Source organism: Chinchilla lanigera, unplaced genomic scaffold, assembly GCF_000276665.1.
Source record: "Chinchilla lanigera isolate Chin_1 unplaced genomic scaffold, ChiLan1.0 scaffold00007, whole genome shotgun sequence".
Taxonomy (NCBI): Eukaryota; Metazoa; Chordata; class Mammalia; order Rodentia; family Chinchillidae; genus Chinchilla; species Chinchilla lanigera.
The window spans coordinates 28,186,078-28,203,030 of record NW_004955408.1 but is presented as its reverse complement, the minus strand read 5'-3'; the positions used below and the strand labels follow the sequence as shown (position 1 = coordinate 28,203,030).

Here is a 16,953-nt window from a genome sequence, read left to right as displayed (position 1 = left end):
GGTTGGACTCGAATTTGCAATCCTTCTGACTCAGCCTCCCAAAATGCTGGGATTACAAGTGTGTACTACCATGCCAGACCCCAGGAACTTTTTAAATAGGAAGTCCTTTACCTCCAACCTCATACCCTCAGGAGCCATTCCTCTTCCCTCAGTAACTGCATGGGTTTTACAGTCAGATTGTCCTGGTCTCTGGTTATGCCCTGTCTCCAAAGCCTCCTCTGTTGTTAGGATAAAAATGACAGTGTCTACCATGCCTTGTGTGATCTGGCTTCTGTTAGCCTCGCCAGCTGACTGTCAGCAGAAAAATTTAGCTGAGGATGGAATGCTTAAAAGTTTAGACTTAATTATGAAAGCAGTAGGGAGCCATTGAAGTTTTGGGGAAAAGGCCCAAGGTCATCCTAGGAAACAGTGACAGATACAAGGACTCAGATCTCTTGATCCATCTCAGCTAATAATCAGTAGGATATCACTAGCATGTATAGGAAGGCTTACTTCATGTTAGGTCCGGGGGTCTAATACCAACATTAAGAAGGAAGAAATTCTTATTTTCCCCACTTTACAAATATAAATGTAAAAGCCAAAGCTCAGAAAAGTTCAAACTCTTGCCCCAAGACTCAAAACTAGGGAGAGAAAAAGTCAGGATTTGAACCTGGGCCTGTCTGCTTCCAGAATTCTGTTTTCAACCACTACATATTTAGTTTTCCATGTAGATAAAGGGCTGAGGGCTTTAAAAAGAAATGGCATGACTGCCTGTGCCTTTGCAGTACAAGACACTTCCTCCCACACAATCACAGCCAAGGGTGCCTTTCATCTCTGTGGTTGCAGATTTCTGACTCCTTCCTCTTAGATAGTGGGCAGAATATTTGGTCAAAGCCCTGGCGGCAAGAAAAGCCTCTGGCCCAGACTGTTCATTAGTGAGAAAGGCATCAGCTCCCGCAGGCTTGTCCTACCTTTCATTTCTTATGGGCCTCCAAGGGCCCGAATCAGGCTCGTTGGTACTTCCAACCTCAAGCACGTCTTGCTCTGGGCTTTGCAGGCCTTTGGTGGGATCCCTCAGCACAGGCTGAAATGGAGCAAGTCTGAATGTCATCTGCAATTGGGGCAGGTTCTTTAGCTGCTGTCCCTAACTGCAGCCCAGGTGGGAAGAGCCTTGCTGCCTATCGGGGGTGGATCCTCCTGCCCAGATTTGGGTGATGGTTACTCTATAATGTGGTCACTCTATAGTGATGGACATGATGAAAGAGGTCCACTCCAATTTGCCAGGCACCTACCATATGCCAGAGTAAACAGTGGCTGTGGGGCAGAGATGATTACTATTCCATTTGACAGATGGTGAAACTGAGGTTCAGTGAGGGTAAGTCACTTGTCTAAGGCTACAGAGCTGGTGAAGACGCAGGAAGGATTTTGAACAAGGCTTGGTTCAGAGTCTATGAGCAGCCAGCCATACTCTCTAGCCCACCTACCCCAAGGACATGAGTCTAGACTCTAGTCCAGTTCACTCACTGATTACCTGTGTGATTGGCTCTCCCAGCCTCCCCAGTACTGGATGTGGGAACCTGAAGCTTTATCTAGTGACAAAGTCCCTTTGCTTTATTTTGTTTTTATGGTATTGGGGGCTGAACCTAGGGTCTCATATATGCTAGTTAATTGCTCTACTGCTGAGCTACATCTCCTCCAGTCACATTATAATATAATATAATAAATATAATATAGTTAATACAATACAAGTTCTTGCTAAGTTGCCCAACCTGGCATAGAACTTGCAGTCTTCCTGCCTCAGCCTCCCAAGTAGCTGAGATTACAGGTGTGCACCACTATGCCTGGTTAGTCCCTTAGATTTTGTTTATTTGAGGAAACATTTCTCTACTTTTCTTATTGAGATGAAATTTACGTTACGTAAAATGAATCATTTTAAAGAGTACAGCAAAGCAGCTTTCAGCACCTTCACTGTGGTACAAATCACCACCTCTACTTGGTTCTAAAACACTTTCATCACCCTCAAAGAAGAGACCACTTTTCCATGAAGCCATCCCCTTTCCCCAGCAAACACAGACCTGGTTCCTGTCTCTAGAGACTTGGCTCTTCTGAAAATTGGGGGCACAAAGGCCTGTAAATCACTAAGTGTGTGTGTGGGAGGCTGGGTGAGGATCCACGATTCTCTTTTCTACCCTGACCCACTCCAGCCTCTAAATGCCTGTTGCTCAGGTTGAATATTTAGCCATCATCCTGGATTCCTGTCTGTTCTTCATCTCTAAAATCCAGCCCATGGATCAGCTCTGTGGATTCTGCCTCTGAAATCAGTCAATCAATCAATCAATCAATCCCTATGCATGTATCTGTCTATCTATCTATCTATCTATCTATCTACCTATCTATCTATCATCTGTCTCCCTGGCAATCTAATGCCCTATTTACTGGGCACTTTGAAATGACAAGCAATGCTCTAAGTATTGTGTACATAAGCCCATTTAATCTCCACAGCAACTCTATAACTGTTATTCACTGCTATTTTACAGATGAAGAAACTTAAGTTTATGCTGTTTTGTGAGTTGGCTGAAGTCCATCAGCGGTGGGTTGGTAGATGTGGCATGGTCTGGGGAGAGAGCTTGTAGTACAGAGATAGGTGGGCAACCTCTGCCTTTGCTCTCTGGGGAGGTGAGGTTCTGGATTACAGTGTTTGCAGAGAAGCCCAATCTCTGTCACTCAGGGGCAAAGCTACTCTGGGGGTGGGAGCTGGGGAAGGAAGGGCATTGAGCTGGGAATCTGGATTCTGAGTTTGAGTCACTGGTGTGACTCTGACTTGCTAGGTGATCTCCAACCAATTTCACAGCCTCGGTTTCTTCAGTAGAAAAGGGAGGAGATGATGGGCTGAGAATATCTTGAAAGTTTCTAGCAACAACTATACCTGTGTGCATGGAAGGAGATGAGGGAAGGAATCACAGCCCACCCCACGGTCAAAGAGGAGAGCTCTGAGTAGAAATGACACACGTGGTCTCCTGGTGTTCAGAAACCTCTTCTGCAGCGTCCTGGAGAACCATCACCTTGGCTCTCCTTGCATACCTCCATAGATGGGGAGCTTACTTTTACAAGGGAATTGCCAATCAGTTACAGTCATTTAAAGGCATGTATAGGACCCTATGCACTCTTTTGGAAGCCATACTTCCCTCACTTCAAAATAAATGCACTTCAATTTACACACATCCCATAGAAAGTGTAATTTGCATGAGACTATTTTATGTAACAAGCTGCCATTGAAAAGCTGGCATAGTGATATGTTGCAAATGTTCAATTAGACACACATTACTTGCACTTTGGTGGTTTTCTATTTGTATTTTGGATCTGACTCTGTGTGAGTGTGTGCATCCGTGTGTGTGTGTGTCTGTAGGTGTGCACGCATGCACGTACATATGAGTTTGTAGGGCTCTGAAGAGCTCTGAGGCCTGCAGAGCAAGTTCAAGCCCCCTTTTCCAGGCAGCTCTACAAAACTCCAAGTCCTCTAGGTCTTCGTATCTGTAAGGCAAACAGCCCTGATGTCTGCCAGGAAGACTCATCACCATTGTCAGGCAGTCATCACAGTCCTAATCATCACCGCCAACACTTCCCCCGCTGCCATAGGCCACAGAGCTGGGCACCAGAGCTACCCGCACCGACACTGACTTTTCTTCTTCCCCCTCTCTCCCCCAACCTCATTCCTTGAAAGTTCTGCCCTTCTAGCCAGACCCAGCTTGCTTTGCAAGGAATGTCCTGCAGCTCTTGGGTCACCTTAAAGCTATCAACAGCAAACAGCTAACACTCGCCAGGAATACTTACACCCACTCCTTATCTTATGTAAGCCTCCCTGCCCTCCCCCACTCTCCCGGCCCCTCCATGTGTCCATCACCTTAATTCAAGAGTAAGGAAACTCTGGGAAGCAATCAGGTTGGTCTGTGGTTTGCTTCACTTTGCAAATGTGGCATAGGGAAGCAGAGTAGCCCTGCAGAAGGCACACAGCTGGCTAAAGAGCCCAGCTTCTTAATTTCCAATCTCTGAACTCTTAACTGGCCCCACTGCCCCTGGATCTTCCAGGCCTCACCGTTCCTACCCTACCTCCATGATCTTTACCAAATTCGTATTATACGAATTTTGTTCTATTTTGTTTTTGCTAAATACTTTTTCCTTGGAGTGGTTGCATTTATTGCAAAGGAATTGTTTGATCATTACAGCAATGACCAGATTCACTGCCCCTCAACTAGGTCACCCTAAAATAAATGCAGTCAAAGCACAACCAGTGTCTTTCAAGTCTCCGTAGTGGCCCACTCCTGTCTCGGCCCACCCCACCTTCATCAGACAGGGAGACAGGGAGACTGGCCTGACTCCCAGCGGTGCTAAGGATGAGTCGGCACTGTCTGCTACACTCTCTTTGCCATGAAGATGGAGCTGAAGAAGAAGGTAAAAAGAGTCTTGTCATTGTGTATTGATGCCTGTGTGACTAACCACCCCAATCCAGCTTGGGACCCATATGCTTGCCTGCTTCATGCTGGAGGGTGTGCTTTGCTCACTCCAGGGAGCCCCCTTAAGCCATGGAGAGAAGCCAGTCCAGCCAGGGTTTATATGCTGGTTTAGCAGCTGCTTCTCTCTGTTGCTGAACAAGATGCTGAATGTCCGGGAGGTTGTTTGTCCATCTGTAAATGGGCATAATCCCATGGCATGCAGTGCTGAGAAGAGGAAATGTGAAAGTCAACTGGGAGGTGTCAGGAGCATTTCTGCGGTCAATAAGTGGCACTGCTCCTTGTGGGCACTCAGCAGCCTCCACTTAAAAATGCTCATTTGAGGTTCACCCTTCCTGTGAGCCAGGCTGTCAGATGGGGAGAGTTAAACCCGGATGTCCTCCAGTAACAGCTGGAACGCTAGGGTGCAGCCAAGATGAGTCCTGGACATCTGCAAGGCGAGGGGCATTGGGCTGGGTCAGAAGGCGGAGAGTGGCTGTGCTTGTCAAAGGATGGTGATGTAGGGAGACTGGGGAGGAAGAAGAGATGGTGTTAGTGGGCCGCTGTGGCACTCAGGTTCACCTTTCTGTGGCAGTGGCTGCAGAGATGGTGGAGGTGACGATGAGGAAGTGGGTAATGGCTGAGTGCAAGGTGGCAGGGAATTTAAATATCTGGAGCCTGATTGTGGAGACAGAGTGCTACCAGGCTGTCTGAGTGGAATGGACTGAGGGGATCATGAAGAATAGGAAGTCCTAGGGTTTCAAGCAGAGTAAACCTTTGCAAGACTCCCTTAACCTCCCTCTGCTTTGTGTGAAAGCTGGGGTACTGCCTAGAGGTCAGGCTCCTGGCAACTTTTCTAGAAAGAACCCTAGATTTCTCTGTCCCTTCTCAGAGGGCCAGACTAGCCCTTTAGTTTCCATAAGCACCAGCCCAACACTATCCAGCCCTTTCAGCAGAGGTCAGGACCTGCTTGTGCATTCCGGTTCTCCTGTGCTTGGCACTTGTGATATCTGTCAGTGTGTGGCACTTACAATACTTGTCATGGATGCCATTCTTTGCTTTTTTGTGGGTAGCTCCCAGGCCCCCGCAGGCCTGTGTGCATTTCCCCACTCTCATATACACATGAGGCCCAGAAGCACTGTAACATGCCCAAGTCCAGGCAGGTCTACTAAACAAGTAGTGGGCCAGGCCAGATAGCTATTCACTACTAAAGGGAGTTTTGCCATCCTGATGTGGCAAGTCTTCAGCCAGTCGTAGGAACAGGGACTGAGCTGCAATCTGAATTTTGCAGACTCTCAAAAGTACCTGGGAACTCAAGGGTCTTGGAGATGTTGCTCCAAGCAGGGAGCTGCATTTGCAGCCTAACTACGGGAGTGTTCTCAGGTACAGTGATGGTCCGAGAGGAAAATGTGTGTGTAGGGCGAGGGGCGCGAGATGGGAGATAGGTTGTAGGATCTCTGAGTCATCTACTAATAGGACTGAGAACAGAAAAGAATGCAGTTGTCACTGAGTATGTAGCAATCCCTGTCCTGGTCGTTCCAATGGATGACCAGGCTGCCTGTCCTTGATTATCTCCAACATGGGGAGGTCATTCCCTTCTAGCAACTTGCGTCTCCCCTAGCTTTCAAAATTTTGGATGCTGTGACGAAACCAGCAGCCACAAGCTGAATTCAGCCTACTCAAGAGTGTTGTCTGTCTTAAACAATGCTAACGAACTTTTACAAAGGAAACAGTATGTAATAATCAGGAGATTTTGCTGAAAAATCTAGGTGTTTAGTTAGAGGTGGTCCCTAATAATCATGGTTCAACTTAGGGTTTTCAACTTTACTGTGGTGAAATATCTATATCCATACAACTATTCTGTTTCCCTACTAGAGGGTATTTGGTAAAACATCTCAGATATCTGACACTTTATTACAAGATATGTTTTGTATTAGATGACTTTGCCCAGCTGTAGGCTAATGTAAGTGTTCTGAGCATGTGTAGGGCAGGCTAGGCTATGCTATGATATGTGGTAGGTTAGCTGAAGTAAATGCATTTTTGACTGACAGTATTTAACTTCTGATGGGTTTAGTGGGACAGAACACGATTGCAAAGGGAGGTGCATCTACAGTCATGAAAAAAAGCCCTGGCTCACATTCAAGCCTGCTACTTTTGGGTTAGGATTTGGGGTTAGGAGACTCTCTACCCAAGAACAGATCTACAAGGCAGCAGCAACACCATGCAGTGATGATACCTGCCTGGTCTCCATGACATCAGAGTTTGTCACCTTGAGGGAATAGCTCCTGAGTTAGCAAAATCCAGGTTGCTTAGAAAATCCCCATCAAACTGCAGAAGTGTCTGGTCTTTAAGATTCTGCTCAGGCCATGACTAGAAAAGACAGTTCTCTTTACAGAACCTTAATGCTTTCTGAAAGTCTTAACGGGTCATTTCAGGGCACATCATGTTTAAATGGGACGCCTGACCTGGTTTGCACCCTGATTTGAACGCAGCTATGGTACAAAGGCATCTGAGACAATCAGGGAAACTTGAAGGTGGATTGTTTTAATTAGATTAAAGAACTAGATTTCCTTCTGTAATTCTGTTAGCTGTAGAAATGGAAAAGTGGTCAGGTACTCATAAGTTAGAAATAGACATTGACATCCTTATTAGTAAAGTGCTCAATTATCATGTCTCTATTTTTTTTTTCTTTCTGTGTTGTGGCTCTAACCCAGAGCCTTGCACATGCTAGGCAAGCACTCTACTGTGGAGCTACACCTCCAGTTCCTAATATCATGAACTAAGTTTAAAATACTCAAGGAAACAAATAAAATACACATGGCGGGTGGAAGATAATGGGCAAAAGGTAAAACAACATTTGGCTTGAGGAAAGGGAAGGTCAGGGTCCCTTATACTCTTTCTCTACTGCTGTGTGCCCTTGGGGTATACAGGACAGAGCAGGGCCTGCCCTGGAAAAGTGGCACCAGTCACTCAGCATGAGCAGTCCTCACTTTGCCCCATGATTCACCATGGAGTGAACGCTGCCCTTCCTCTTGACTCTGCTCTGGAGAAATCCCTGTCTCCTGCTTCTCCCACTGCCCTTTGCGGATTTGCACAACTTTGCCCATGACCTTTCTACTCCTCCCTAAACAGATCTGAATGCATTTCACCTTCACTCGGCTTCTGCAGGCACATGATTTGAACCTTGTCTGCCCGTGGAATAGCACTCTGCCTCCAGCCCCTCCCCCACCCTCATCTAGCCTCCCGGTCCTGGGTGAACAAAGCATCCTTCCTAGCAGGTGCAGAGGGTTCTACTCCTTGCTCCACTACTTACCAATTGGGGAAATTTGGCGGTAAGTTACTTTGCTTGTAGCCCAAATTTTGTTTCCTACCAAAATGGGATAACAACCCCAACCTCATGAGAGGCTTCCAAGAGGTTATGAGCCAGGATCTTCCAGAACTAGCTTCAAGGGTCACGTCCTGGTCTCCTCCTGCTCCCTGAGATGAGCGGTGGTTCAGGGTCTCTCTGCCTCACACCCCCCAACTGGAGCAATAGAAGCCACAATAGTCCCCACGTGGTGTTACCTGACTCCTGCAGGAGCAAACAGGCCATTGTGCGTGTCAGGCTCTGCTGGGTTCACACTTGGTGATGCACCAGTGTCTGACATAATGCTTGGTCCCAGGGTGGCCCCTCGCTTCCTCCAGATTCCCACTATGCATGTCATGCTCTGCCACTTCTCCTTCTAGGCCCTCATCCACATCCCTCTCTCAGCAGTGCTCTCAGCAGCTTCCCTATCCTCACTCCTGGGCTACCTGGTTTCTGCTCTAGAGGACCAACGTTCTCTGTTTCTGGCTTTCCTTTCTGCAGGACCTCACTCAACCCAACTCTAAGTATGGAAAGCCCTGCAGTATCACCTCTCTTCTCACCAATACTTGAGGGCTGCAAATAACCTTTCTGTGTTCCTAAGTAGAGAAATGGCTGAGTAAATTATTTCCTAATAAAAATACTATGGCTGTTACTATCACAGTTTGGAAACTACACAACAATGAAAAATCTTACACTCAGTTAAAAAATTGCAAACTTCAAATTACATAGAGAGAATGATTGTAACTGTCAACTCCTACCTTATTGACATACAGGGAGAAAACAACAACTAAAATTTATGCCTGGAAAGACTGTATGCTACTAATGGTTTTCTCTGCATGCTAGTTCCACTTATTATTGTCTCCTTTACACATTTCTTTAGTCCAATTTGTCTACACTGTGAGTTAGTTCTATAGTGACTAAAAAACATGTAAGGTATAGAATAGTGTATATACTATACATCCTTGAAGGGCAAAAATAATACATATATAATATAAATATAATAAGAATATAAATAAAGCATAGTAATCTCTTTATTTGTAGTGTGTCCCCTGTGGCTAACCACAGTTTTAAAATACGAAATAGAAATTCCAGAAATTAACCAATTCTTAAGCCATTGTGAGTGGCATGATGAAATCTCATCTGTCCTGCCCAGGATGTAAAACATCTATTTGTCCATTGTATCCACACTGTATACACTACCCACCCATTAGTTACTCAATAGGCATTTTAGTTATCAGATCAGTTATCAGATCAGTTGTCTTGGTATCATAGAGCTTGTGTTTAAGTGACCCTTATTTTATTTGATAATGACCTCAAAGTACAAAAGTAGTCATGCCGGTAATTTTATTATATTGTATATTGTTATAATAGTTCTATTTTATCACTAATTGTTAATTTCTTATTGTGCCTAGTTGGTGAATTAAAATTTTTCATAGATATATATGAATAGGAAAAGTACATTATATATAAGGTTCTATTCTATTGCTGGTTTCAGGCATCCCCTGGGGGTTTTGGTATGTCTCTCTTGTAGGTAAGGGAGAATGACTATTTTTGCTTGTAAATAAAAACTGGAAGGATACCCCACAACAAACTAATAAAAGTGACATCCGCCTTGTGGGAGAGTGAGGACTGGGCAGATGGGATGGTGGAGAGGAAGGCGTTTTTCTGTGTGCCTTTGCATGCTGTACTTCTGAACTCCATGAAGGTCTTACTTATTTAAAAAAGCAAAATGCAAAAACACAACCATCTAGCACAAACTTAGAAGAAGGCAGCATTTTCATAAATGAGCTCTGGCTGTTCAAGGTGCAACTTCATAAAAGGAACTGAGCAGGGTTCAGGAGTGAACCCTATCAACTGGCATCTGCACTGCGGACAGACTGGACCTGCCATTGTGCACTGTGACTGGAAGCAGTGTGGATGGCAGGGCTTCCACAGAGCCAAGTGAGCGCCCCCTCACAGTTCTCCTTCCTTCCGTAGGCCCCACTGAGAAAAGTGCTCCTGGGAACACAGCGTGGGGGCTTCAAGGCGAGGACTCACTCTGACCCAGGTCCAGGTACCAGGGTGGAAAAAGAGGTGCTGGAGTCTGGAACCCCAGCACCAGGGAGCCTGAGCAGGCAGGTATGATGAGGCAGGCTGTGTGTGGGTGAAATGCCACATCCAGAGTGGTGGCCATGGCTCTGGTAGCACCACAGCCACTAAATTGCCACATTTTTCAAGAGGAAGTGGGAATCTGAATGTGAAGTGAAACTGGCTTTAAAATAAAATGTCCTAACTTTTCTACGAACTAGTTAAACATCTTACAGGCTCTGCAAAAGTCCTCTGCCGGCTGCCTGTTGGACCTCTGGTCTCAGTGCGTTCCTGTGGAGCTAGGTGGGCTCCCAGCACTGACTTCCCCCATTCCTGACCGCTCTCCCTCATTTCATAATCACACTGAGAATTTTGTTTCAGCTTGGGATCAAACTCAATGGCCAGTTTCTCAGAGGAAATCCACTTCCTACTGCTTGAAAATCAGGCTAACACACACCCACCTGTGGCCCTGAAGCGCTGCCTCACTCTGCGGGTGGGCTTTCTCCTGGGTGCCGAGCGCTCTGCATGTGGAAGTGAGATAGTTGCCACACCGCTGAGCACCTGCTCTGGGCACTAACTGGTCCCTGGTTCCAAGGGTTGCTGCCTCTTTCACTCTCTCTGCCCTTCCCCTCGCATCCTCTGCCCTCCAAGTACCCTGCGTCTCACTTTCTTCCTTTAACTCTCCATATTCGCAACCCTCTGTTTCTTTTCATATCCAGATTCCTGGGTCTGGGCCCTGACCTCTCCTCTCCTGTGTTCTCTCATTACCTCTAACCCTTGTTGCCAGCCACCTGGAAAATGCTGCGCTCGGGTGCCGCTCCCACAGAACCCGTTCCTCCCCCAGGGACATCAGGAACCCCAGAAAGCCCATGTGTTATTCCCGTCACTCAGTACTTAGATCCCATCCTTCCCTTTAACCCACACCTCCTTATGGTGACCGAATGTCCCAAGCAGCTCTTGAATTGGTTGCCTTCTTTATGACTGCGATGTTCTGGCCCTCATCCCTGCTGAAGGTGATCCACAAATTCCTGGCCTCCAGCAATCTGTTCTTCCTCCGCCTCCTCTGTGCTGTCCAGGGAAAGGCCTTTTTAGAAAATGCAAAACCTGAGCACTTCTATCCAGGGCTTAAAATTGCTTTTGTTGTCCCCATAGCCTACAGGACAAAGTCCAAACAGTGACTTGGCAGTGAGGACTTTTCCTGACCTTTGACTTTCCTTAATTCCTCTCATTGTCCAGAGGCCTAACTGTTCTGAATTCCCCATGCACACCTGGAGACTTGCACCATGTCTCTTTCTCCGCCTGCTCTACCCAAACACTCTCTGTCTACCTGTGGCACCTCCACACCCACTCTGCATATCTTTGGATGGTGATGCTCCTGGACAGTGGGTATCATCTGTGAGGTCTGCATGTGACTAAAAGGCTGTACTGCCTCACGTAGCAAGTCCTGTTGGTTACGTGTCTGCCTTCCCCACTGTTCCGAAATCATCAGTGTCAAATTCATCCATCTCTGTCTTCAGCATACTGCTGAGGACTAGGCACAAGGCAGACCCTGGCAAGTGTTTGTTGAATGACTGGAAGAAGGAAAAAATACTTTTGATGTTCAGAGAGGGTTTGGAGGTTACAAGATTATTCTACTAGGACAAGTGGGCAGTTCTGGAGCTCAAAATGACCTAGGTATGCAGTCCTTAAACTGGAGCTCTGCTGCAGCCCCAGCCTCCAGGGGACCGTTCCCATGGGGCTGGGGACATTGTTGCTCCCATTCATGGCCAGCTTAGCCCTGACCACTCTTCTCTCACTGTGGCAGCCCCAGACCCACGACCTCTTGGTTGTCACATAGCATCGAGCAAGAGGAGAGCTGGAAAGGCCCTTTGAGATAAGCCAGCCATGACCCCTGTGATTTTCTGAGGGAATGGCTGAAGCCCAGAGAGAGGAAGTGGTTTGCCTAGGTTGTTACAATGACAGAACGCTGTAGTCAGGCCCGGGGCCCAGGTCTTCAAGATCTTATCAGGGAGGAAGAAGTGATCATAGGAAATTCTGAGATGTGTTAGAGAGGGGCTGAGGGGCAGATCCTGAGGTGGGGAGGCCGGAGCAGGCTGCTCTGAGGGTGGCCCTGGGACAGCTATGCACAGGCTAGCAGGGCACAGGAAGTAGCAAGTGCAAAGGACTGGAGAGGGGATCAGGAGAGACGCAGCCAAGGCCAAGGCAGTGCCCGGTGGGGCGGGGCCTTGTAGATGTCTGTGGAGATTGCTTCAGTGTACACAAGGGAACAACAGCGAGGATGACTCCGACCTGAGGAGGCCAATCTCTAAAGAAGGCACCAAACAGCAAGCACACCGAATGATTCCAAATTCATTAGCCAGCAGGAAAATGCAAATCCCAACCACAACGCTACCACTTCAACCCACCAGAAGGGCCGTGATCCAAAAGACAACGCAGAGAAACTGGTAGGGCTGGTGCAACGGCTCTGGAACACAGTCTGGCAATTTCTCCACAAAGTTTACACACAGCACTACCATATGACCTCACAGTTCTCTTCCTAGGTACAGACCCAACAGAACTGAACATAGGTATCCAGACCTGTACACAGATGTCCATAGCAACATTATACATAATAGCAGAAAATAAAAGGAAACAACTTAAATGCTCATCAACTCATGAATGGCTAAATGAAATGTGGTACTGAATTCCTCATGCAATGGAATATTATTTAGCCATAAAAAAGCCCGCTGTATTGAGACACGATACAGCACAGATGGATCTTGAAAACTTTATACTAAGTGTAAGAAGACAATCACAAAGACCACATAATGCATGATTCCATTTGTATGAGATGTCTAAAGTAGGAAAACAGAAGAGACACAAAGTAGATTAATGAGTGGGAAGAGGTGGGGACTGGATGGGAGTGATTGCTAATGTATACAGATTTATTTCTGGGGTGACAAAAATGTCCTCAAATTATATAGTACTGATGGCTTCACGACTCTGAAAAGATCCTAAAAACCAATGACCTGTATAGTTTAAATTGGTAAATTTTATGTTATTTTTTAAAAGATCACCCTGGTTGTTGGTGGGGACAGAGCAGAAGGGGGAGGCCAGGTGGCCAGCAGAGCAGGTGCAGGGTCAAAGCCCCCGGAGTGCACGAGGCCATGTGCTGGTGCCCTTCTCCGCTAACCCAGAGTTTCTGAACTGCAGCACCGATGACATGTTGGACAGGACCGTTCTCTGCTGTTGTAGGGAGGGGCTGCGGAGTGGACTATGGCATGTGTCGCGGCATCCCCGGCCTCTTCCTGTGTGAGCTTCCAGCACACTGGGGCCCCGCACATCCAGCACAGAGCCTAACATTTCAAGGTCACCATGCACTGCACAGCGCAGAGGCGCACGGCTTTGCACCGGGCCTCAGCACCGGCTAACTGAACCTGCTCACCCTCCCTGACTCTGGCTAGGAGCACAGGAGCTGGATTTAGATAGAGTTTGAATCCTGTGTGACTTCAGGCAAGTGCCTGAATGTATCTGACCCTTGGTCTCCTTTCTGAAAAAGAGGACACAGATAATACCTATCTCACAGGGTAATCATGAGCGCACAGGAGTACAACAAATGTCAGCTATTGTTGGTTTTGCTAATTAAGCATCCCTTCTTTTTGCTAAAGGGCCTGCTAGGCCTAAACACAGAGGTAGCCTTATCACGGACAAGCCTGCCTGTGCTGCTCTCTGGGTGCTGGAGAGGAAGAGGGTGAGTGGTTCTATTGTCCCCATCTTTGGGGAGTCCTGCAGGAGGAGCACATCTGTAAGCTCTGGGTTTCCAGAAGAGCTGGTTTCAATGGAATCTTGGAAGATGAGTAAGAAGCAGACTGACAAGCTAAAGAGGGCGTTGCAGCCAAGGGAATCTGCAAGTGCTAAGCCTGAGAGGAGAGAAAGACCATGTTAATTCAGCCAGCTGGGTCCAGGCATTTGTAGATGGAGCAGTGGGCAGTTGGTAGGGTGAGGCAACTGGAGGCGAGGCGGGGCGGAGACTAGACATGATGAGCCACGCATGTCCAAGTCCCATCTAAAAACTTTGAACTTGACTCATGTGGGAAAGGGGAGTCTCTGAATAGTTTTGAAAGGGGAAAAACATTCTCAGATCTGCATTATCAAACTGACAGTGAGATAAAGGATGAATCAGAATCAGAGGGGACAAGACAGAAGACAAGAACATGGTGAACAATTCAATCTGGTAAACACTACTTTTGCCAAGAGAGAGTTCAGTCTCCTTGATGGACCTGGAGGCCCTTGCAGACTGGGTGCCGTGCACAGAGCCGTACACACAATGCCCGCCTCCCTTCTGTCAGCAAGGCCTCAGCACTAGGAGCTCAGCAAGTCTATGCTTGCTGCCTATTAGACCACAGGCACATTCCATCACATCTGCAAAGCCCAGGGAACACGTCTCCCATAATCCTAACATCTACGGGCAAATGTTCTTAACCTTCTTTAGTCTATTTCTGTCCTGTCTTTTTTCCTAAACTCTTCCCACAAATTTGGGACAGTGCCATGTATATGCAAATGCATGGGCATGCTCACTTTCTGAAAAAGCCGCCCCCTTTCCACAGCCACATGGCTGTCCTTATTGTTGGACATTTAGACGCTGCCTGTTGATGAATATCATGGCAATTGAGAGCACCCTTGTTTACATCCCTGTCATTTCATATTGATGTTCTCTTCTTTTAAAACATTTTTGGCAAAGGAACCTCTCTGACCTGCTGAGAAGCCCTCTTCCCCACCATTAGGGATTTCTTTCCCAAGGCTGAGCTAAATCCTTGAGAATGGACCTTAATCCTGTTTTTCCTTCTTGGTGTACTGGTGGAGAAGGACCACAGCTGGTCTTGTTTCCCCATAGATATATTGGGTGGGAGGGTCAGTTCAATTAGTCATCCGCCTAGGACAGGGAGGGAAAAGTTCCTGCCAGTGAACCCAAGAGAAGCAATCAAAGCTGGGGCTAACAGGCAGATGAACTGGGACCAGATGATGAAGCTGGCCTACTGGGCTGGGACAAGTCAGCCCGCTCTCAGTCTCCTATGTGGTAGTGAGTGGTAACCGTCCTCCTTGCAGACCCCTTGAGAAGTTGCTTGTCAATGGTACCCACATCCCACTGCCAACCTTTGGGTTCACTTTCTCCAGTTATGATGTAATGGCTCTTCCTATTACACACAGAACAGAAACCAACACCGTTCAGGCCACATGGCAGGTGCCACGCACTGGTCTACGCATTCTCCACAGACATATTTTGGGGTCAGTAAGGCACCACCAGAAGCACTCCCAATCAGGCAGGCCTTGGTCTAATCCCACAGCAGGCATTTCGTACTATGTGGAAGTCACTTTGGCAAGCCTTGGTTTCCTCCTCTGTAAACTGGGGATTGACAGCACTAGCTCCTCAGGCTGCTGTGATGACTGTAGCCTCCACTGTATGCATAATCCATCTAGTATCAGGCCTGCACAGAGCATCTGCTTGAGAAAGGTTATTCTTTCATTATTTCCAATTCTCCTTACATCCCAAGAAAGGCGGTATCAACAAATGAAATCTATTCAATTACTTTTTATAACCTCTAGAGACAGGGAACTCATTAGTAGGCAGGAATTAATAACTTCCTCTTATAAATAAGAAAACTGAGGTTTGACAGAAACTGTCATCTGGGAGATATCACGTCTTAAAAGAAGCACCAGGCTGAGGGTGTACATCCAGGGTGGGCAGCGGGATACTAGTTCCCTAGACTCTGCTTCATGCTTACTGCCCCCCAGTCTTCCCATTGTCCATTTCTGGCAAGGGGACTGAGGGGACCCGACCTGTACAAATGAGTTCCAGGGAAACAACCATGGGTCAGCCTTGAGCCACCTAAGTTAGGGGTATGACTCCTGCCACTGGGGGACACCAAAGCTCACAAGCACCTTCCTGCCCCACCCCCTTATCCTACCTACCTCAAAGGGATCATTAACGTGGGCTTTTTCACCTAAAAATCAGGCTCATAGGTTCAAGGTCACAGTGCTACCCCAAACAACCATGGTGGGATGCAGAGCTGAGGCCACTAGCCCCACTCATCCTGCAGGAGTATCCCTGCCTGTCCTGGTCCCCCAGGAGTCGCGAGCAGCCCAGTGAGCTCGGTTCTCGCCCCGTGCATAGGGCAGCAGCTCTAGAAAGCAAAGGCCAGTCCTCCTAAAAGCCTGGAAGTCCTCTCCCCACCAGCCCCAGGCCTTCTAGGGGCATTCATTCCCTAAGCTCACAGTCTCTTGGTGCTTCGCTGACACATCTCCTTAGGACATGCTGCCACACAGACCGGGGGACAAAGCAGGGACTGTTTCAGCGCTGGTGGACTTTCCACACCTACCTTACGCTGGCACAGGGAACCTAAAGGCGGACCCCACATCCCTTGCACCGGCGCGGGCTCACGCTGCTTTCCTTGGTCGCAACGCCCCCTTGGGGCGGGTGAGATCCCCGAGGGTGGCAAAGAAGGAAACTGAGGCTCGCAGGTGAGGCGCTCGCCCAAGGTCAGGCGCCAGGAGCAAGCAGGGGGCCCCAGCTGCAACTAGGGATGGGGCCATGACGGCCAAAGGATCCAGGAGCAGGAGCCCAAGCAGCGCTCACCCCGTCTCCCTGCCAGCCCACCCACGACCCCACCCCAGCCGAGGCCCTGCGGGAGGCTGCGGCCACGTTACCTGGTGCTGCTGCTGCTGCCGCTGCTGCGCTCCGGCAGTGGCCGGCGCCCGCGCCTGCTGCGCCCGGGGCAGGGATGGAGCCAGCGGCGCGCACAGCCCGCGCCTAGCACCCACTTCCTCATCTCCGCCCCCACTCGCTGCTCCTCCTAGCTCGCCACCGCTCCTTCCCTCTCCAGCGCTCTCTCTCCCTCCCTCCCTCCCTCCCTCTCCTCCCTCCGTTGTGTCCCTCCCTCCCTCCTCTCTCTCCCTCTCCCACGCGCGCACCCACACTCTCCCCACTCTCCCTGTCCTCCGTTCTGTCCCACAAGCTCCTTTGCTTTTTCTGACACTTTCTCCCTCAGACTCAGTGTCCACCCTCGACATCGGCTAAGTGGAGGGGACCCCAGCTAT

General features: G+C 48.3%; 1 protein-coding gene across 3 annotated transcripts in view; it reads right to left on the bottom strand.

Moving 5' to 3' along the window:
- Hrh2 (histamine receptor H2) overlaps positions 1-16,715 on the bottom strand; it is a 38,831-nt gene extending 22,116 nt beyond the window's left edge. The window contains exon 1 of one of the 3 annotated variants that reach the window (XR_259722.2): positions 16,564-16,715. The gene's annotated coding sequence lies outside the window, so the exon portion shown is untranslated. Of the gene's footprint in view, positions 1-10,803; positions 10,825-16,563 lie in introns of those variants that run through there. The other 2 variants (XM_005376363.2, XM_013509466.1) reach the window with 2 other exon arrangements.
- Positions 16,716-16,953: the final 238 nt, after the last annotated feature.